This window comes from Cydia amplana, chromosome 12 (genome assembly GCF_948474715.1).
Source record: "Cydia amplana chromosome 12, ilCydAmpl1.1, whole genome shotgun sequence".
NCBI classification, from domain to species: domain Eukaryota; kingdom Metazoa; phylum Arthropoda; class Insecta; order Lepidoptera; family Tortricidae; genus Cydia; species Cydia amplana.
Window position 1 is genome coordinate 1,891,031 of NC_086080.1, and position 22,433 is coordinate 1,913,463.

General features: G+C 36.9%; 1 protein-coding gene, 1 long non-coding RNA gene and 1 other non-coding gene across 3 annotated transcripts in view; 2 read left to right on the plus strand and 1 right to left on the minus strand.

Moving 5' to 3' along the window:
- Positions 1-22,433, plus strand: part of LOC134652810 (G-protein coupled receptor Mth2-like) — a 125,488-nt gene that overhangs the window by 45,088 nt on the left and 57,967 nt on the right. The gene's annotated exons all lie outside the window — the stretch shown is intronic.
- The window catches only part of LOC134652871 (uncharacterized), a 50,636-nt gene that overhangs the window by 9,259 nt on the left and 18,944 nt on the right, over positions 1-22,433 (plus strand). The window lies entirely within an intron of this gene.
- On the minus strand, positions 3,553-3,625 carry Trnaa-agc (transfer RNA alanine (anticodon AGC)). Its single transcript has one exon. It is a non-coding gene; the product is annotated as a tRNA-Ala (tRNA).

Consider the following 22,433-nt stretch of genomic DNA (forward strand, 5'->3'; position numbering starts at 1 on the left):
TATGTTTAGAATTATGAGGGAATTAGAGTATTGTTTCCAATTTATTTGATGTTTCGAGTTGTGTTGTTCATAAATGTAATGATGAGGTTGTATTATGAATAATCCCTTTGTGGTAGATATTGGAAAAATAGGGCATGTATTGTCGTTATTGTCGTTGAATATAAATTATAGAGACGCCCCGAATAGTGGTTTTGGCCGAATACCGAATATTCGGCGACCGAATATATTCGGCATGAGATGCAATCATAGTGAGTCACAATTATTATGAAAACTGTTCGCCAACAAAGCACAAACGTTTGCTAAGATATATTTTTTGTAAAACAGAACTAATGAATGTAGTTAGAGTCAATCAAATCAGACCCATGATAAAAACAATTTCATAATCAACAAATGTTTAAATAAAAAAGGGTCTTCCTATTTAACAACTTTCCAATAATACTTTTTAAATATTAAATATACCTAATTTTTGGTATTTTTTTGTGTAATTTTTCTTTTTAGTTAGGGGCAACAGATATTCCGTATTCGGCCGAATAGTAGGCAACATTCGGCTGAATACCGAAATTTCGGCAAAGTGGCCGAATAGGCCGAATACCGAATAGTTGCCGAATATTCGTGGCATCTCTAATAAATTATTAGTAATTTGACCTATTTTGTATATTGTGAGGAAATCGAACGAATCCCAATAAGGCCTATTTTACCCTCTTGGTTGGAAGGTCAGATGTCGCTTTCGTAAAATCTAGTGCCTACGCCTATTCTTGGGATTAGTTGCCAAGTGGACTCAGGCTTCCATGAGCCGTGGCAAAAAGCCGGGACAACGCGAGGAAGATGATGATGACCAATAAATTAACTGTAAAAATTAGGTAACTAACCAAAATATGTTACCTAATTGTGATGAATCGTAGGTAATACTCATTTGTGTCGGCCGCCCGTTTATCACTACATAGTATAAAATAAAGTCGCTTCCCGCTGTCTGTCTGTCCCTATGTAATATGTATGCTTAGATCTTTAAAACTACGCAACGGATTTTGATGCGGTTTTTTTAAATAGATATATAGAGTGAGTCTAGAGGAAGGTTTATGTATAATTTGTTAACCCGTGCGAAGCCGGGGCGGGTCGCTAGTATATTATAATGAAAATTTCCTCACTCCTTAATTAAGAACTAAAATTGACATCATGCCGAAATCGCATTGAAATCAGCCGTCAAAAGTGTCAAAACCCAAAGGGTAACCATTTGAAGTTCACATTGTGGGTCGAGTGCCAAAACTTCCCGATAACAATCTTTCCCGAGCAACAAAGCGAAAGAGATGTCAAATTCTCGGAAATAGGCCGTGTCAAGTTAAGAATTATTCTCATGACTTACCAAGTCTTCATCTTATAAAACTATTATAAGTGTGACCTCATACTATATTTAGGAACCATTACGTTACGGGTCGGCCACGACATTGAGCGACTTGCGACGGCGGCAGCGATAACCATAGGTTGGAGCCCGACTCAGCGATCGGACTATTCGTTCCCACCTATGGTTGTCGCTGCCGCCGTCGCCAGTCGCGCGTAATGTCGTGGCCGAGCCGTTAGTATAAGCGTATGCTGAGACGCAGGCGACGCAGTTCCACGCAGCAGGCAGAGCAGAGGGGCTATCGCGGAAACCGGAACTCGCAAATTGCGGGGATCTTTCCCTTTTACGAACGAAAACGAAACTAGAGTGACAGAGAAAGATGTCCACAATTTGCGAACTTCTATTTTCGCGGTTCCCAGCAGATTTTGCAATGTATGGAACGTCATTTAGCTAGTACGCACGCTGCGGTGCAAGGAGGTTCCTATACTTCCTCGGGGTTTGGAATAAGGGCAACTTAACAATCCCATGCCGGAGTCGTGACGATTATGTAACTTAAGTCGCGTAGGGTTGTCATCACTACATGGTATAAAATAAAGTCGCTTAATTCCCGCTGTCTGTCTGTCCCTATACATGTATGCTTAGATCTTTAAAACTACGCAACGGATTTTATTGCGGTTTTTTTAATGGATAGAGTGATCCAATAGGAAGGTTTATGTATAATTTGTTAACCCATGCGAAGCCGGGGCGGGTTGCTAGTCAGTTATAAAATATGTTCTATCCGCGAGTAAAATATTCTACAATTTAGTTTTGAAGATGCTATGCTTATATAGAAGAACAGCTATCTGTGCAACGAGAGAGGAAGCAAGACAGTGGAAAGTTAAAATAATTACATTTACATTTCAGGTAATACGAATTTATGATAGTCAGGTTTACTGAGTGACGTGACGGTCTAAGGAATATTAATGGATTTAATTATGTCAGGTAGGTAAATTACATGGAATTACCTGGTTGGTGCCTGAATAGCAAATCTAGCCACTGGGGTATTAGACGCCGAGAATATTAGTTTACGAGTAAATGTACGTGCGGGTGCACAACCGGGCTTGCGTTTAACTACTCCTTTTAGCTCGTCTAATATAATTTCTTGTCTATCTTAGTGCTGTCCTAGTTGAATCCTAAAGGTGCCTGCTGGGGTCCGCTTTGGCTTTACAAAAGATGCCATTCGACCTTCGCATCTCACTATTTGTCTTATTGTTATTTTATTATTTGTAATTCTACTTAATTATCTTAATTTTTAATTATCAGTAAAACTCTCTTGACCGTAGAATTCTGACTCGGTGAACCGACTTTACTGTAGTTCAGGTACTTATCAGTCTCATTTTTCTACTTAATTGACAGTAGTATGCGATAATTTGAAGTTACTTATGTTGAAGTTTACATGAATATAATATGTTGGTATGACCAAGGATGCTCTCTAGGGGAAATAATCGCCTATACAGCATCCAAGAGATACTATGTTATTATTGTCCCCTGGCTAACGGGATATAATAGCAACGATTAACACTTGATCCACCCATCTAATCATTCAACAGCGATAACATCAGGGTGAACCAACCATTAACAGCAGCCGTAAAACTCCATTATTTCTCCAAGCCACTCTAAGCCGCAACTATTCTCCAATTTCCAGTTGCGCGTATTCAATTGCCAAAAGTGACAACCCTAAGCCGCTATGACGAGTTGACGACCCTTGTCAGAACTATATTCCGCTATTGGAGTAGTCTTGCCTTTATTTTAACTTTATTCTTATATACTTTTTATGTACTATCGAAAAACTTGATTCTTGACCCACTGTGTAACCTTTTTTCTCTTACTAAGTACGTCATTCACATTAAATATTGATTTTAAAGTAAAATTATTTGTAAAAATGTTCTATAGTTGGTCACAAATTTTATTCGATTGCACCTCAACCAGCTGACGCTGACGTTCAAATCAAATTGGTATCATATTTTTATTTGAATATATATCTTTAGTTAGTTTAGTAGGTACATTTAATTTAAAGTAGTTATAAAATAAATATAATTAGTTATAATATCTCAAATAATGGCAATGGCAACGATATTTACTTACTGTGGGACTAGCAGGCCAATTCGAAGAAACTGAAATCAAAATGAAATCTGAATAATGTCAACTTAGAAACAAATTAAAAGTGGAAAATTCACTGTCTTGGGTGGGACTTGAACCCACGATAACTGGATCGCTAGCCCAGTGCTCTGCCATTTGAGCTACCAAGACCATATCCAATGCAGCGAATATTTCCATCTTTTATGAACCTTAGTCAAATATTTACACGTATACCTATCTATTTATTTATATAACGACATTTTTAGTTTACATTACAATAAATCTTTCAAACGATCATAGGCATTTGATGTCTTTCAACGGAACGTGGCAACCCTAACCCATGAGAACCCCTGTCAAGAGTATGACGTCACACCTACATTCATAAAGCGTTTTGTTTCCTCTATTCTGTGAGCTCGTTTCTAACACTTGACCCTTAGTTCGTACTGTGAAATCAAATACTAGAAGCGCTATTCCTATTTTTATGGTTCCGTAGCGAAAAACTTCCGTAGGTTTCAACGGCACTTTTAAGGTAAGGTAAATTCAATATACACTCATGATAAAACACTGTTTTATGCAGTGGCGGATTAGCCACGTGGCAAAAGTAGCAAATGCCACGGGCCACGCGCACCTACGCATTGTTGCCGCATAAAACCTACCTTCGTTCACAAAAGTAAAACAATTCATGGGCCCTATTATAGATATTATATTATTATATTATTTGCATGCAATGCAGCGCTATATTGTTGCCACGCTGCATTGCTTGCTGCCGCATAGGTCAAGATTTCGGGCAGCAACATTTGACATTTGCGGCAGCAATGCAATACAGTGAGCAGTAATACGGCGCCGCTGCAATAATGGCGCACAAATAGATCCTATTTATTTATAATGCTAACGAAATGGTTTGCGAGTGACATCATAATAAGATCAATAAAATTTATATAGTTTGTATAGACTCCTAAAACGATAATATAAAATACAAGACACAGCGCATCATGTGAAACCTAAAAAAGTTCGATCATAATATACATGCCAAACAAAATAGGCCTAAACTAATCTTTGGTTGCTTTAAAGTTTTTCAAGTGTTTCGCTCTGTTTTTATACATTTGAATAAAATTGTTATTAAGTACCTATACGTATATGTGTAAGTATATTATGTAATTCAAATAAAATTCCAACCACTGAAATGTAAGAACCCTAAGCTATGACGACCCTTGTCACGGGTGTGACGTCACAACCCACATTGCGAACCCTGATTGTATTGTCGGCTTAAACAATCCAATGAGGCGTTTTAGAATAGTTTCGGGTACTTACATGACGCTATTTATTAACACTCCTAATAAATATAAGAAGCCAATATTTGGCATGATAACGTGTGATAACTTAGTTTTAAATTTGACGGTATATTATAAATTTCTGCAGGTTATTATAGTTCGTTTTTTAGCATTAGAAAAAAGGTATACAATCTTGGCGTGTCTTTTTATTGAAAAACACTTTTGAAAAATAAGTCGCGGCAAATATGTAACAATTATGAATCCTCTATCAGCCCAAACGTCAAAACTTGCCAAGACAAATGTAATTTTGATTTGTCAAAATAAAGATTTAAATTAGAATGGAATGGGAGACCTTATTATAGGTCTCTGTGCGGGTAGAGGATATACGATTATTTTCATTATTTTGCTTTCATAAGTAATAGACTTATTAATTTTTAAAAAGCGTTTTTCATTTAAAAGACCTGTCAAGATTGCTTAGGTACCTTTTTTCTAATGCTAAAAAACGAACTATAGGGTAGCTGTACCTACGCCGTACGCGTCACGTCCCAGTGCTCAACAAAGTAAAAACCTTTTTGTAGAATGTTTTTTTAAGATAGTTTCTAAAGACTAGTTGTGGGAGTGGGATAGATACTTCGAGCTAATTTAAATTGCATGCGATCACCGTTTTTAGTTACCCTACAATTAAAATCACACATTTGTCTATTTTGCAGGGGAAAATCGCATGTTATTCCTTATTAAATTAAGTATTTTAATTTATTTCAACCAAACTAGGTAACATATATGTACTTACAATGACCGAAATAGCTTTTTCTGTGATTTCGCTTGTGTTATACCGCATACATCACAATAATCTCTCAAGATTTAGCGTATTAAAAATAAATAAGTTCTAGCTATAATTTTGTGTCAATACCATTTCTTAAAAAGCGGCCAAGTGCGAGTCGGACTCGCCCATGAAGGGTTCCGTATTTAGGCGATTTATGACGTATTAAAAAAAAACTACTTACTAGATCTCGTTCAAACCAATTTTTGGTGGAAGTTTACATGGTAATGTACATCGTATATTTTTTTTAGTTTTATCATTCTCTTATTTTAGAAGTTACAGGGGGGGGGGGGACACACATTTTACCACTTTGGAAGTGTCTCTCGCGCAAACTATTCAGTTTAGAAAAAAATGATATTAGAAACCTCAATATCATTTTTGAAGACCTATCCATAGATACCCCACACGTATGGGTTTGATGAAAAAAAAATTTTTGTGTTTCAGTTCGAAGTATGGGGAACCCCAAAAAAATATTGTTTTTTTTCTATTTTTGTGTGAAAATCTTAATGCGGTTCACAGAATACATCTACTTACCAAGTTTCAACAGTATAGTTCTTATAGTTTCGGAGAAAAGTGGCTGTGACATACGGACGGACAGACAGACAGACAGACAGACGGACAGACAGACAGACATGACGAATCTATAAGGGTTCCGTTTTTTGCCATTTGGCTACGGAACCCTAAAAACACGTAAATGAACATCCGCCTAATGTTCGCAATACTCACGAAGGTCAAAGAAGTATTTTACTGGACTATAACTTCGGCCAAAAATTACGGTAATAAAAATGTTACTTTATACTTTCGCTGTAAATGCGGGCCTTTTTTCGTCAGTGCCAACGACTGTAAACCTTATTGTAAAGGGATAAGATATACTAACGGTAAAAATGTCATTACCTACATAAAATAGAATAGCCTTTAGAAGGCCAAGTTTAATGTAGGTACGATTCTCATAAACCAACATCAATTTTCAAACAACGATATAGGTACAGATGTCGCTAGTGACGTAACAATTAGATATATTCGCTGTAAATGACGAACGGTCACCTGGTGTAATAGATATTTTTTAAGATATAAGAGGCTTACGAGTCTGATGGTAAGCAGTCCCTGTTGCCCATGAAAGCACCAGAACGGTTGCAAGTACCTTGACGACCATTTAGATTAAGATTTGGTGAAATTCCGCTTATATTTTTTAGAATAGGGAACTCCATATATTCACCAAATATCTAAATCCGACGAAAAGGAGAAAATGACAACAAAAAAATCATCTCGCTTAGTAAGATTTCTTTCCCAAACGATTTTATTCTTGTAACAAAATCATAACAATACACATTTCTAGATGCATTTATCGATAAACCGGCGCAGCCAACATACAATACGACCATAGAGAAAAAAATACATAGATTGCTCACTCCATACATCAGTTTTAGTACCAAAAAGACTATTAGCATCTAGCATCGATTAGCGGAACTATCAGTACTGCTACTTGACAATAGATGTAGCACCGACCGGAAAGTCTTATGCTGTTGAGATAAGACTTTCCGGTCGGTGCTACATCTATTGTCAAGTAGCAGTACTGATAGTTCCGCTAATCGATGCTAGATGTAGACACTGAAATGAATAGTCTAACTGATGTATGGAGTGAGCACTCTTGTCTTACTATATTTCTCTATGAGTACGACGCTGATACCGGTAATGCCTCGTTTCCGCCCCTAGGGCGTCTTCTGAGAAGGGCGGTATTCGAAATTCAAAAATCTCATTTTGCTTTGCTGTGCTCAACCAGTATAGGTCGACAGATTGTATGGCGGCGGCTGCCTAGCCATGTTGACGATCGCTTGCGCTTCACCATCGAATGGCTTTGTGTCTCTCTATCACTCTTCCTTATTAGTGCGACAGTGACAGACGGCGCGATTTGGGAAATGAATTAGACATTCACTAGATATGAAATAGTAAAGATATGTGACGTTCCACGGCAAAAGGTACCTTATGGCGGCTGGCGCTTACGCTATTATTAACGCCGCTCCAATATTCAGCCGGGGCAATGGTACCTTTTGTCGTGGAACGTCACATATCTTTACTATATCATATCTAGTGAATCTCTTATTCATTTTCCGAATCGCGCCGTTTGTGTCTCTCTATCACTCTTCCATATTAGTGCGACAGTGACAGTTGCGTTTCGTTCACAACGTAGCGTTAGCGATTGGCTTGTTGTCTACGGGGCCAGGTTAGTGTGACTAAATCGTTTCTCGAATTATACAGGATGTCTCTGACCATGGGGCTTTAAATCCAGGGCTCGATTCTACTCGCTAAACTGAGCTACTTTTATTATGGCACCAACCCCGAAATCCCGATTTTTTTTTTACTTTTTCATACATTTTGGCTGATCTGATGTCGACGTTTTCTATGGAAAAGCCAAATTTTTTTTTTTAGATTTTAGGGTTGGTCCCATAGTATAAGTAGCTCAGTTTAGCGAGTAAAATCAAGCTCTGAATTTAAAGCCCCATGGTCAGAGACACCATGTATGTACCTACATACTATTTCTATTCTTCTCACATCATCATCATCGAATAGCTTGTTGAAGATGCGGAATGATTCAGACGATGACGATTGGTTCGATGTTGAGATTAATGAGAGTTGTGTGAAGGATGACTGTTTCGGCCGATGATTGCTGCAATTTGTTATGTTAGTCATGCTAGTTGATAAAATGTTACGTCGAACTTGTGTTTTGTAAGATAATAGCAGCATGTGTCATTCTGTGTTCTCAAAATGTTTCAATTATATCTTCTGGCAGGCAAATATTTGAACAAATACATACCTATATACATCTTATTATTTATTCTTATATATCACAATATCACTACAGGGCATATGCCCTTCATTATAGTTTCTTCCTGTTACTAAAAAAAGTACCTACAGTCAAGGTCATCAAGGTATTAGATTAATATGACTTCACAATATTGTCACCGTGACAAGGTGAGATCGTATTTGTTGACCGTACCCGCATATTTCGGCAACTGCGGCTAAGATAGTTAAAGAATGCCGACAACGATTAAACGACACGACATTGATAAAATCGATATGTTTACCTCGAAAACCGCCTTATCAGTGTTATCAGTGAGTTTCCCAAAGAGACCGCTAACCTCGATACGTCACTCTTGCGCTGGATTATCTGGACGGAGCTTAATGAGTGCAATCAGCGAAAAATAAGAAGCTTAAATTATATACAAACAAAAAAAAAAAATAATTATAATAATTTGAGCCTATATAGGTCCCACTGCTGGGCACAGACCTCTCATGCGCGAGAGGGCTTGGGCTATAGTCCCCACGCTAGCCCAATGCGGATTGGGGACTTCACATACACCTTTGAATCTCATCGCAGATGTATGCAGGTTTCCTCACGATGTTTTCCTTTACCGAAAAGCTAGCGGTAAATATCAAATGATATTTCGTACATAAGTTCCGAAAAACTCATTGGTACGAGCCAGGATTTGAACCCGCGACCTACGGATTGAAAGTCGGACGTCATATCCACTCGGCCACCACCGCTTTATAAAAACATTAAGAAAAGGTTATTCACCTGTGCCATATATATGCTGTGTCTCTTTCAACATCATTATTCCCTTGAAAATAAGTAGTTATCGTACAAGTGTAACGTAAACATAACGCCATCACGGTCATATTATTTTCGCTCTTCAAGCGTTGTTGCCATGACTAGCTATATGTTTCATGGCGAAAATAATAGGGTGATCGAAGCCATAAATATTCAAAAACCTGCTATCATAGCGAATATATAACAACAATATATTATAATATTGTAAGTATTCGTTTAATTTTTTAAGTAGGTTTATTTTAATTATAGTTTAGTTTTTAAATATTTAATTTATAGTTAGTTATTATATTAACAACAGTTTGTGAAAATACAAGTCCCAATATAAAAGCGTGCTAGCATAGTGAATATATCGCAGCAGTTTATGATAATACAAGACCCGATTTATAGGTTGGCCCAAAAATTTGTTAATACAATTTTTTTTGTTGCATGTTGATGATCATTTTCACAAATATGTGTGTTTTTGTATGAAATCTAAAGGAGGACATTTTGAACATAATTGTTTGTCAAGTAGTTCAATAATTTAAGTTTAAATTTTTAGTGACATTTTGTACAAAAAAGCCTTACAATTATTTGTCAATATGTTTTTGCGCTAGCCTGGAAAAGCGTGCTAGCATAGCAAATATCTCACAACTTGCACAACCTTTGCATTAGCCTCAAAACGATTTCAGCGACAAATTAATCATACTGGCTTTTATAGCTCGGACAAAGAACCCGTCCAGATTAATTTGGAGCTTTAAGCTATTGTTTCACAACAACATGAAATACATTGAAATTACGGCAATTCCCGCTTTAGATGGGAAACGTTTAAATTTGAGCAGGACAATTTGGGAATCTGTTTTAGCAGATACTTGGATAGAATTGTATAGGACTATATGTTTTTAAGAATGCTGTTTGTAGCTGTAGTCTTGTATTTAGGAGAGTCTTTTATTTAACTACACGTTTTTTTTGTAGTCTTTTTTTTCTTGACTTGTAAAACAACAAATTTTACCAATAAATAAATCAATCAATCAATCAAAGTATTTGATTGTGCAAAAGTATGGGGACTCGTCACTACGAGTAAGTATATAAAAAAGTAATAAAAAATCAGGTGGCTCAGTATGCCACTCAACGTGAAAATGGAAAGTGGACCCTTACAGAGAGTACATATTTTTCAGTAATTTTTTCCGTACGTTGATACACAAATAAGTAAAACAGGGTATATATGTACCAGACCAGAGTCGTTAACTGTTATTGTATTGTCTTTAGAATTGACCTTTTTCTAAAATGTCTTTGACCCAAATAAATGTGTTACAAATTAGTTCTGGGATGAAAAAAAATCTAAATACTATACGGTTTTTTTTACATTTCTAGACTCTGTATATCTATCCATTATACAGGATTATTCGGTTTATAACCGGCATTTTGCAAACATTATGGCGTTAATCAGACTTGTTTAATCATGCTAATATGGCTTTAGCTAATGAGATATCAGGCCTATTAGCTGCATTACTTGTTGGCTCGCTATTGTGTTTACGAATTTCAGCCAGTAAAGTTAATTAATACTTGACAATACACTCCTTAAAGCCTATTTAAAACATTACGTTTCAAGCCCGGCGTGCAGGACTGGAGGCGTTAGACACTTACCCTGCAATGGAATCTCTTGTAACATTACTCTTGTAAACTTTAGTTACACAGCACAAATCACGTAATCCTTTTATATTAAACTAGCGACCCGCCCCGGCTTCGCACGGGTTAACAAATTATATACATAAACCTTCCACTTGAATCACTCACTATCTATTAAAAAACCGCAACAAAATCCGTTTGGGGAGTTTTATAAAGATCTAAGCATACATAGGGAAAGACAGACAGCGGGTAGCGACTTTGTTTTATGCTATGTAGTGATTAACGTCGACCATGAACATCTGCACCACCAGAGCGGTAACAAGTGCGTTGCGGCCTTTGAGACAAGAGTAAGCTTTTTTCTTGAATATTTGAAGTTCGTATCGATCCGGAAATACCGCTAGCGACAGTTTATTTCAAAGTTTAGCTGCTCTGTGCGAGACAGAAAGTTTCTGAAGAACGCACAGTTGAGAACTGCCAACCATTTAAGTGATATGTTGTCGAGTAGAACTAAAACATTTTTTGTTTGTTCATTTTTCCTTTATAATCCGCATAACAACGTCACATCTGATGACACAAGCTATTACTTTAATGAGTTTTGGATGGCACCTTCATAATATTATTATTGAATAGAACTGACTTTGCTTGTATAGATGGTCAACCAAATCTTGTCAGTAAATAGGAACCAAAAAAACTATACTCATCCTTTTCTTTTGGGTGCTAGTACTAGTGTAAGACAAAGATAGTATGAATCTCTCAGTTTTATGAATCTCTATGAATCTCTATGTTTGAAATGGAACAGTCCTTTGACAAACTATATAAAGGACAGGCCTATTCGAAGCTACAAATACATTGATATAGTATAAAGAACTGGATACCCAATCAGCCGCCAAAAATGGCCCCACGAAAGTGATGTCAAAACAGATCATGCATTACTTTTTCGTTTAGTCTTGTTTGAAACGCTCAAATGTGAAGTTGTCAACAATTACGAAATGTGCCGTTAAAATATGTAAAAATAACAATGATAAAGCAAGGAAAAAGGATGGAATGTATTTCTTTCGGTTAGTTCTTTGGATAGCATTACATAATTTATGTAATCTGGTGGTAATTTTATGGTTTTGAATAAATTAATTTGTTAGTACCAAAGAAGGGATGTCAAGGAACAAAATTCTAATGAGTCGATGTGAGGTCAATATTTTTTTTTATTTTTATATGGAATTCATAAGAAATAATATTATGTTTAAATTGAAGATTTCCAAGAAAACCTATGCGACGTGCAAAGTGGACTGCTATTTAATTATAGCAAGAGATAGGGGTGATGCAGTTTTAAACAAGGCAAAACGGCACTTGTGTGTTCGGCCCATTTCCCTGTTTCCGACATATACACCACCAATAAGGGCTTATATCGACTAACTGTAAATGCTAAACCTGTCGGAACACAGTGACAACCACAGGATTTTTTTTATAAAGTATAGGTAGACTTTATAAAAAAAATCCAATCAGTATCTAAATTTCCCCGTGCACGCGTGCTATGAGTAAATGTAGATCTTAAATACACAGTTATTTAATAAGTAGAATTTATTTCAAGGAAATTAGTATTTAAAGACGTATACTTACGAATTAAAAATTTAATTTGTTTGAATTTGAACCACGAATTAATTTTATTTGAGCTCCCGATTAAATTAAATTTGTTTTATTTATTACTTCAATTGGTTTTCCTGTACAGTAATACATATTAAAGTTTACCAAAGTGACTCCATTCATTCATTAGTCTCGTTTGACGTTGTTTGACGTAAATACGTTACGTTTAGTGACATCGGACTAAATTTTTTAACAGTGTTGGTACTTATGTTTGCAAATTTGACACTTAATGCTTACGACATTAAGCTCTTTTCTGTACGAAACATTTATCTTGACTCAAAATTTACGTAAGCGTTTTTATCATCAATGCAAATGGTGCGAAACGTCATTGGGATCCACATTTCTTGACGTTTTTGTTCTGCTTTGTGTGTCTATTTCTTTTATATTAAGTCAGTGTACAAATATATCAAATTTGCTGTGAAGTTCGAATATAAGGTAAAGGTACTGGTGCTCGACGCGGTACCAGTACATGTCATCTTGAAACAAGTCAATGTCTATAGAGGTGACAGCAGGGTGTCATGTATTGGGCATTAGCATGTCGAGCACTAGTACGTTTACCTTACGTTAATTCTGTTAAGAAGGTATTCAATTGTGGTGTAAAAGTATTATAATAAATATCATCAACTCTCGTGAGATTCGAAAATATAAAAAAATGATTTTAAACATATGGATAATTTATTTGATTTAATAATAAGTGAGTAACTTGTCGCCCACAAGATGGCAGAATACAAAGCGCTGGTGGCCTAGCGGTAAGAGCGTGCGACTTGCAATCCGGAGGTCGCGGGTTCAAACCCCGGCTCGTACCAATCAGTTGATATTTAACAGTTGCTTTTCGGTGAAGGAAAACATCGAGAGGAAACCGGACTAATCCTAATAAGGCCTAGTTTACCCTCTGGGTTGGAAGGTCAGATGGCAGTCGCTTTCGCAAAAACTAGTGTCTACGCCAAATCCTGGGATTAGTTGCCAAGCGGACCCCAGGCTCCCATAAGCCGTGGCAAAAAATGCCGGGACTAACGCGAGGAAGATGAATATGACTAACCTGTTTAAAATCATTTTAATAAGTATGACGAGGAGGGATAAACGATCATGTTAATTAGAGATGCTCAATGTACGGCATAGGTAAAACGATAGATTTCATAAAATATTAATTATAGGAATGTAGTGAGGTTGACTGCGACACTTTTCCAATTCAAATCTGACTGACTGTTCCACTCAGGATGCCATCTCATTTCGGGCTGTCCGCAGAATCAGCCAGGAACCAATCCATTAAAGAAGCTGTTCAGGTCATTCAAATAAAAGTCACTGTATCGCAGTCAAACACACTCAAGCATAGACTATTTCAATACTTGACATTCCATCAAACGCAGCCGTCATAAATCATAATAGACGGTCTGCGACACGGCCATTCTGACCTTTCACACGTCCTCGTGGGAAGAGTACTATGCAAGTCAAAACTCCACAGGAACAACAAGTCCACTCGGCTATCCTGATCACAATCATAAGTGCAAACAGACTTTACATAAGTTCGCTCGATCAAGTTCAATCGAATTTTATTTAGGAATATAAGAATTTCAAAGCCGCAATGTTCAAGTGCAAGTACAAGTCCAAGTTCAAGTGCAAGTTCAAGTGCAAGTTCAAGTGCAAGTTCGCAATAACCTTATTTGCTTAGAGCTTTATTATCAGCAAAAATGGAACAGGTTGTTAGACTAGTAGTATTCTGTACATCCATAATTGCGTAACCCGCAATCCACATCATTGGCCAAACTCCTTTTATTTATAGGGTATAATCTTTTTTTTTTGGCTCTGTCCTTATTGCGTAACCCGCAATCTGCATCATTGGCTAACCACCAATGAAAAACCACAGTACTCATTGCGTAACCCGCAATCTGCATCATTGGCTAAACCACCAATGAAAAACCACAACTCATTGCGTAACCCGCAATCTGCATCATTGGCTAAACCACCAATGAAAAACCACAACTCATTGCGTAACCCGCAATCTGCATCATTGGCTAAACCACCAATGAAAAACCACAACTCATTGCGTAACCCGCAATCTGCATCATTGGCTAAACCACCAATGAAAAACCACAACTCATTGCGTAACCCGCAATCTGCATCATTGGCTAAACCACCAATGAAAAACCACAACTCATTGCGTAACCCGCAATCTGCATCATTGGCTAAACCACCAATGAAAAACCACAACTCATTGCGTAACCCGCAATCTGCATCATTGGCTAAACCACCAATGAAAAACCACAACTCATTGCGTAACCCGCAATCTGCATCATTGGCTAAACCACCAATGAAAAACCACAGTATACTACTAGTATCATCCGCATGAGAATGTTAAACATTTCATCAACTTAGAGCATAGTGATGTTATGAATGAATGATTTATTAATGATCAGAAGTCATCATTGCGAACTTGCTCCAGACTCTGCATTATCATCGTCTAGATTACTTGGATGTAAAGGTTTTGGCACTTACCTATTTTCTCTAACCAATCGTGAGCATACTTGTAGGTATGAGCATTGCTTCGATGTGTATCTATCTCCTTTCACCACCTTCCAGGTGACCAGGACCTACAGAAGACACGGTGTAACGCGCAACATGACACACGAAAAGGAATTTAATTGCTCAGTCGGTCCTTATCTTCTTACATCCTCGGTCCTTATCATACATGAAATAAAATCGGTTGCGCGACGACTAGTAAATCGCCTCACCTCACCATTCCATTCACCGTTCTTTATTTTTATAACCATTAACGAAAAGAAAACAACCATACGAAACAACTTATGTTGGCCTACTGTCATGAAAATATTATGCATAAATAAATAACTAACATAAATAAATAAACTTGGGCTTTGTTTGATTTTAAAAACAAGATCGTTATGCTAAATCATCGAAACACTACCTACTTCAACTTCAAAGCACGGAGATAGGTGTTTCATGTCACTTATATACCACATGCAACGTATGCCTTAAATGTCTTATGAAAATGAAAAGCGTGAAGCGTGTTTCACCCGGACACCAATAGACATTAAATTTCTAATTTTAATAAAATCAAACTAATTACAATTTGACAAACGTATTACTTTCTTGATCCATCCTACCCCTGGGGAAAAAAAAAACAAATAAAGGCAGTCTTTGTATAACTAATTGCTTCAAAGCAATATAACTTCGGGAATGTGTATAGTCTTACACTCACAATGTGTCCATAATGTCTCCATATCAAAATTAAAATAATGACCCGGTCGGTAGGTACGCCTCAAGTTAATTGAAAGCAAATTTCAGTACCTAGTCCATTGGGCAGACGACGACGAGTTGACGTTACTGAATCACGACTTAGTCGCTTTCTGGAGTACCTACATGTTAAAATGAAAATGCCCATTTGTATTACCATTCAAATAATTATGTCAAATCTGTATGTAACATTTACATTATCCATTATGTTACCAACATGACTTGTCGTATTGTTAACAATTTAATCGTTTTTACATACATAATAGTTTTTAAATTTAAGGGTGGATCAAAGTTATTTTGTTGCCACTCTATCCCGCTGTTCAGGGGACCACAGTGACAGTTTGTTGTAAGTATTCTAGCGGTCGTTGTCGTTCAAAATAAATAATTTAATTAATTAACACAATCTTAAAATGCGTGCTTGATTACTGAACGATTAAAAGAAGTGTTTTTATTTTTATTTTATTTCATTTTCGTCAAAAGCCTCCATCGCCGACTGTACCTGCCCTCCAACAGGCAACCAATACTCATCGAGACAATTCCAACAATACTAAACACAACCAAGCTAGGTACGTCGTCCCATTCAACTCCATCACTGATGTGGAGCTGATCTGAATCAGCTCTACGTCATAAGAATATGGCATTAAATTGTCATCCAATTTACATATGTGTGCAAATTCTCAGTTCCATCGGAAACCGGGAAGCAAGTCACATAGAATTTGCATTATTTGACTCGTACATTGCAAGATCAATTAAAATTTGTCACGAGAACAATAGGTAGGTGTATTAGAATTTGTCAGATAACGTTTGTGCATCAATATACGTAAATAAACTACAGATTTTTACTGTTTTTAATCGTTGCAAAGCTTGAACAGCTTATATCTCGCTATGCGCTACTAATTAAAAATTGGTTTATCTCCATCGGGTATTCATGCTAAAAATAGTACATATTGTATTCCAAACCGTGTATGACGTTTTAAGTTGTCGTGTCTATGTCGCCAAGAACGCTCATTAAGTGTCATTGCGCCCGCCGTCGAAGGAACCATCATGCTTTCGAGCCTTAAGCGAGACTCATATTTGCATAATTAAAACATTGGTTTGAGTAGTTGTGTGTTCATTTTGGCTGTATCAAATGTGGGCCAAAGAGCCCCTAAATAAAGGAAAACATAATATGAAGTCTCAAGAAATTCGACCGGTACCACCGTGACCCGGAAGGCTTTGGCGTCCGCCGCAAATGCAGAAGACGCAGATTCGTTCCTAGCCCCGGGCACCGGAGGCCTCGGTAATCGTATGCCTACGTACTTATGTTAAGTCCTTTTCAGTTTATAGTTTCGTAACCATACCATACATTTGAAACCACACAAATTAAGCAGTTTTGGTACATTGCTCAACATATAAATCGATGTCATTAATTGTGACTAAACTCTAAATAACGTTTTTGTTTTACTTCATTCGATGCTTACATAACAAGATCATCACAAAACAGACTTTTGCCACACATTGGCAGCATTCTAACTGTGGTGAAACGTCTTGTTAATCGAAATAAAATGAGAACTGCTCACCAAATAAACAAAGTCTGTCAATGTCAACTGCGATATCGAGAGCAGGAGCGATCCTTCTGCTCGGCTCCACCACACCAGCCGGACACGAAATTAGTAGGCAGCAGCAGCAGGCTAGACAGGCTTCTGTTTTGTAAAGCAGGATTTCCTGGAATCGTTATTTGTAAGCCATGAATTGTAAGCAAGCAAAAGCAAGCGAAATGGCATGGATTCCAATAAACAGATTTAACATAAACACTATTAATGCGTGCGTTAGTTGTGGATAAACGAACGTAATTATCTTTTTTTTACCAACTTATATCAAGTCATTAGAAGTAGAATGACAACTAATTTGTACCGTAGTAGCAAATTGTTGGGTGTTGTGACCGTAGTTTCTTGCTATGTTTACTACCACTATCGGTATAGCTACGTCAATTCCTTATGTATAGGAAGAGTATCAAATATAGTAGCCGCAATTCCTTGCTAAGTTTAGCAGTCAATATCGGTCTAAATTTATGAAATTGGAACGAAACCTGTCCTTGTATTTTAGTTGCATAGGTTGCACTGCCAGAGCACGGAGGTATGCAGCATAGGTATACACGTTGCTGTGGTGTCCGTGGGTCGCGTTCGTCCGTTACAAGGTAGGTAGATCCAGTACGGGCAGCAGGCGAATAACACTTTAAGAGATAGATCACTTTACACCTGTAACGTAAATTTTATATGCGTAGCACACATTTAGAGTGTAAGCACATGCACGTATATTGGGTTAAATACCTGAACATTAAAATTAATAGCGAAAGCTAATTTCTCTGCTTATCTGACATATTTACAAAAATTGTAAATAACAGTTGCTAGGCAACTATGTAATTTGTAGGAAAAGGTAGAGAAAGTATGCAAATAGGTAACCTCTTTAATAGTGATAGACCCGATTCTGTACTATAGTTGGTCAAACCAAATTGTCAGTAAATAAGAACAAAACAAACTATACTCATCCTTTAATTCTGGGTGCTAGTACTAGTGTAAGACAAAGACAGTATGATTCTCTCTGTCTATGTTTGAAATGAGACAGTCCTTTGACAAACTATAATTGAGTAATAGGATTGCCCATTGCTTTCTATTACTTTATCGACATTTATGAATTATAATAAACCTTTGAAGTTATGTGTTCTTATGCTCTAAAGACGTATAAACACGGTTGTAAATCTGAGATACATAAGCAGCAGAGTATGAATTTAAGCTTCATATCGTTTAATAATAAACTACAGTTCGCAAACGTAACGGGAATCAAAATTATTTTGTGTTAAACATTGGCATAGGCAATAATACCCATGGGAAGGGATTAAATACCTACACTCAATTTACTTATCCATAACTGTTTGAACTCACCAGACGTTTTTTCATAAAATACCTTTACTTGTGGGCTTACCACCACTATGTAAATTGCTTGTGCATGAAATTATTTGCTTCAGCTTATTTTCTTCTGTGGGAATAGGGCAAAGGGAGAGGTCGGAAAATCGTAGCATTTTGGAAGTACACCTCCACCTTTTTCTGACCACTTCTGATGACGAGGAGGGATAAACGATCATGTTAATTAGAGATGCTCAATGTACGGCATAGGTAAAACGATAGATTTCATAAAATATTAATTATAGGAATGTAGTGAGGTTGACTGCGACACTTTTCCAATTCAAATCTGACTGACTGTTCCACTCAGGATGCCATCTCATTTCGGGCTGTCCGCAGAATCAGCCAGGAACCAATCCATTAAAGAAGCTGTTCAGGTCATTCAAATAAAAGTCACTGTATCGCAGTCAAACACACTCAAGCATAGACTATTTCAATACTTGACATTCCATCAAACGCAGCCGTCATAAATCATAATAGACGGTCTGCGACAAGTATTTAAGTTTGATAGTGTCGCATGACGCGATATAGATTCATGTCCGCTCGTGCATGGAATACTGCTGCCACCTTTGGGACGGTTCCGCCAAGTATCAGCTGGCGGCCCTGGACTCAATAGAGCGCCGGGCTCATAGACTTTTAGGCGATGACCCAGCTGTCAAATCAAAGTTACAGAGCCTCGATCATCGCCGACGAGTCGCATGTCTATCGGTGTTCTATCGGATACATTCTGGAGAATGCGCACAAGAGCTGCATGACCTGATTCCACCTTCCCCTTTCCATCATCGGACGTCCAGGCGCGGGGAGCGAATGCACCCGTTCGTGGTTAACATCCCATTTGTCCGCACAAAACGATTTGCCTCGTCTTTTTTGGTAAGGACGGCTAAGGAATGGAATGCGCTCCCGTCATCCGTATTCCCTGAGAAATATGACCTCGGTCTCTTTAAAGCTAGAGTGAATAGGCTATTACTGAACCGGTGAGCTCCATCTTAGGCTCTGTCTTCACTTTCCATCAGGTGTGTCTAGAGCCAATCGCCGATCAGTTTAACATAAAAAAAAAAAAAAAAAAAAAAAAAATGTTCAACCACATATCATATTATCCATAACTAACACCACTGTCACGAAGTGTCTGTATATTACATATATGTAATAAGTACATAATAATATAATACTCGGACATCAAAGGTTCTCCTTAATTATATCTATTACACTGACATATTATTACCAAACTTGCATGTAAGTGATTGATTGACTTGATTCCTTGATCAGAACATTCAGAACTTGGCAGTTGTACCAAATATAACTAATGATATATCAATCTCTTATTTATTAATCCAAGGCTTTATATGTAGGACAAAACCTATTGGTTATAATATAATATGATAGAGTCATTTTGTTATTACATTGTCAGTATGAAATGTAATATAGATGCTCAAAGATCGTTCCCATTATATTGAAACAAGTTGCTACGTTACCAAAACATTTATTCACATATTTACAGTTTCTTATATAGGCTCTTAGTAATACTACTGTTATCTAGTTTACGTCGGGAACAGTGACATCTTTGGGGTGATTTGGACAATAACCTAAACAGTCAATATCGGCTCGAACACATTATCTCATCTTTTGAATACAATTACTAAAACAATTATGAGGCATTTTGTAAACAAATCTCCAAAAAATTTAGTACCTATAAGGTCTCTAGCGACTTTCATATTGATTGTCACAGTGACAATTAAGGTACGAAATGCGTTGGAAATCAAATTCTTTGACTGTGTCTCGAGTGTTGTTTGCTGGTAGACAATTTCGTGGAATGCTTCTTATTGTTTTTAGAACACTTTATTTTACATGTCCTAAAAGAGGGCCCTATAGAAAAAAAAAAGTACAAGTTAAAGGAGTTAGATCTGAGATATCTATTATTTTGACCATTTCTGAATGAGTTAACTAAGAGTCAATGAACTTTAAAGGAACTTACGCTACTGAGTTCCGTTTACTAAATCGGTATTAGAGCACTTTTAAAAATAGATTAAGTCACGATTGTCATGAACTATGCAAAAAATGCAAGCGTGAAATGTTTTTGCCGAATGAGTCATAAAGCCACAGACTAAATTACATGCACTATCAACGTTTATGCGTTATACTTTTTTAGCTATGAGCGCTCAAATGCGTAGCGAATCTGTGCTATTTCACTATGTTTCACTAACCACTTTAATAGCTAAGCCAATGTATGCGTCATCCTGATTGTATATAGTTTTTACTAAAACAGGGGTCAAGATATAAAAGTTGAATCGCATACTTGTAAATGTTTTGTAAATAGCTAGGTTCAAATGGTTCGTGGAACATAAATTGGTTCGTCCGATGAAATGATGGCCGCAGATACTGCGGGTACTAAAATTAAGTGCTTCGGTTGAGATGTTAATGGGAGTTTGATGTTATTTGAATAGTTAAGGGGTAAAGTTTGGTTCGTGCTTCAATGTAGATGTAATAGCCGACGTAGACATTTCATTTATTTATACCTATTATATACAAATAAAGTGGTTGAAACTTAAAATAATGTTTCTATGTGTAGGTTCGGGTTTAATTTACAATTACGTCGATTTTTTGACATTGGCGGTATTAAAACTTTTTTTGTATAACAAAACAATTAACCTACTTATTGCTTACATTTTCATTTTTGCCCCGATAAAACGATGAGAGCAAATGCGGGGCACTAGCGTTAAGGTGAGGATTAACGCTACTTCCTACTTCCCACTGGACGGCTGATTAAGCTCTGAGGAGTTCGGGCTTCGTTACAACGTTTAAATAGTAGGGCTGGCACTAGCAATTAATCTACATAATAAAAAAAACAACAATGATTTAATAACTAGGCAAAAAGGGAATATCTATTTAACTGTTAGAGCCGGATGAAGCCATTACAAAGTAAGGTTGTCTCACCATTAATTGTCAAGTTTCTATAAAAATATGACGTTTATAATGACTCTCTCTCACTTTGTTATATTCAAGTCGGCACAAAGTTGAGTTAGACGAACTCTAGTGATTTCCACCCACAAAATTATTTATTTGTCCAACATAGGTGTACAGTCAGCAGCAGAACATGCTAAGCGGGCGAGGTGTTCAAAATTACCTTGACACGCTCTTATTCTCTTAACAATAAAGTCGCGTCAAGATCATTTTGAACACCTCGCCCGCTTAGCAACTTCTGCTGCTGACTGTACATAGGGTAATATAGATCAGCAGTTTTACTAGTTTCATAGTTAGTTAAATATTTAGAGGTAAATAAAACTCGTCAAGCTTAGTTTGAAACTAGATCGATCTGTATCTGGGGACACGGTAGTGCCCCCGCCAAGTCGAACAAAACAAAGATAAGATTGTCCCAATTTTATTTAAGCGTACCAAGAATCCTTTATTAACAAAGTACGTTTAAATGAAACGAACGAATTCAGCTGTAAATAAAATTAAGGTTGCTCTTACAATTGTTGAGTTAAGTAATTAAGGTGAATAGAAAAGGCGAAAAGTTTGGATTAGAAGTCGTTAGGTTCTGAAACTGAAATAGAAATGTAATTTCACTTTATTCGTTTATATACTCTTATTTCTATAATAGAGTTTATTTAATGACATTTCTTTTAGATTGTATCGGTAATGTAACGAAGTTACATAATATATTAGGTATATATGTGTAATTGTATATTAATTTCTGTAATGTAGGTAGATAATTACACTTTAAGAAACGTATGACAGCGCGGGTAGAAATAAGTAATTCTTGCAATGTATGAAGATTCCTAACGGCTGTGTTTTCTTGTGCTCCTGTAAATATAATTATCCCGAGGGATTTACTGGGGACTTTACAGTTTCG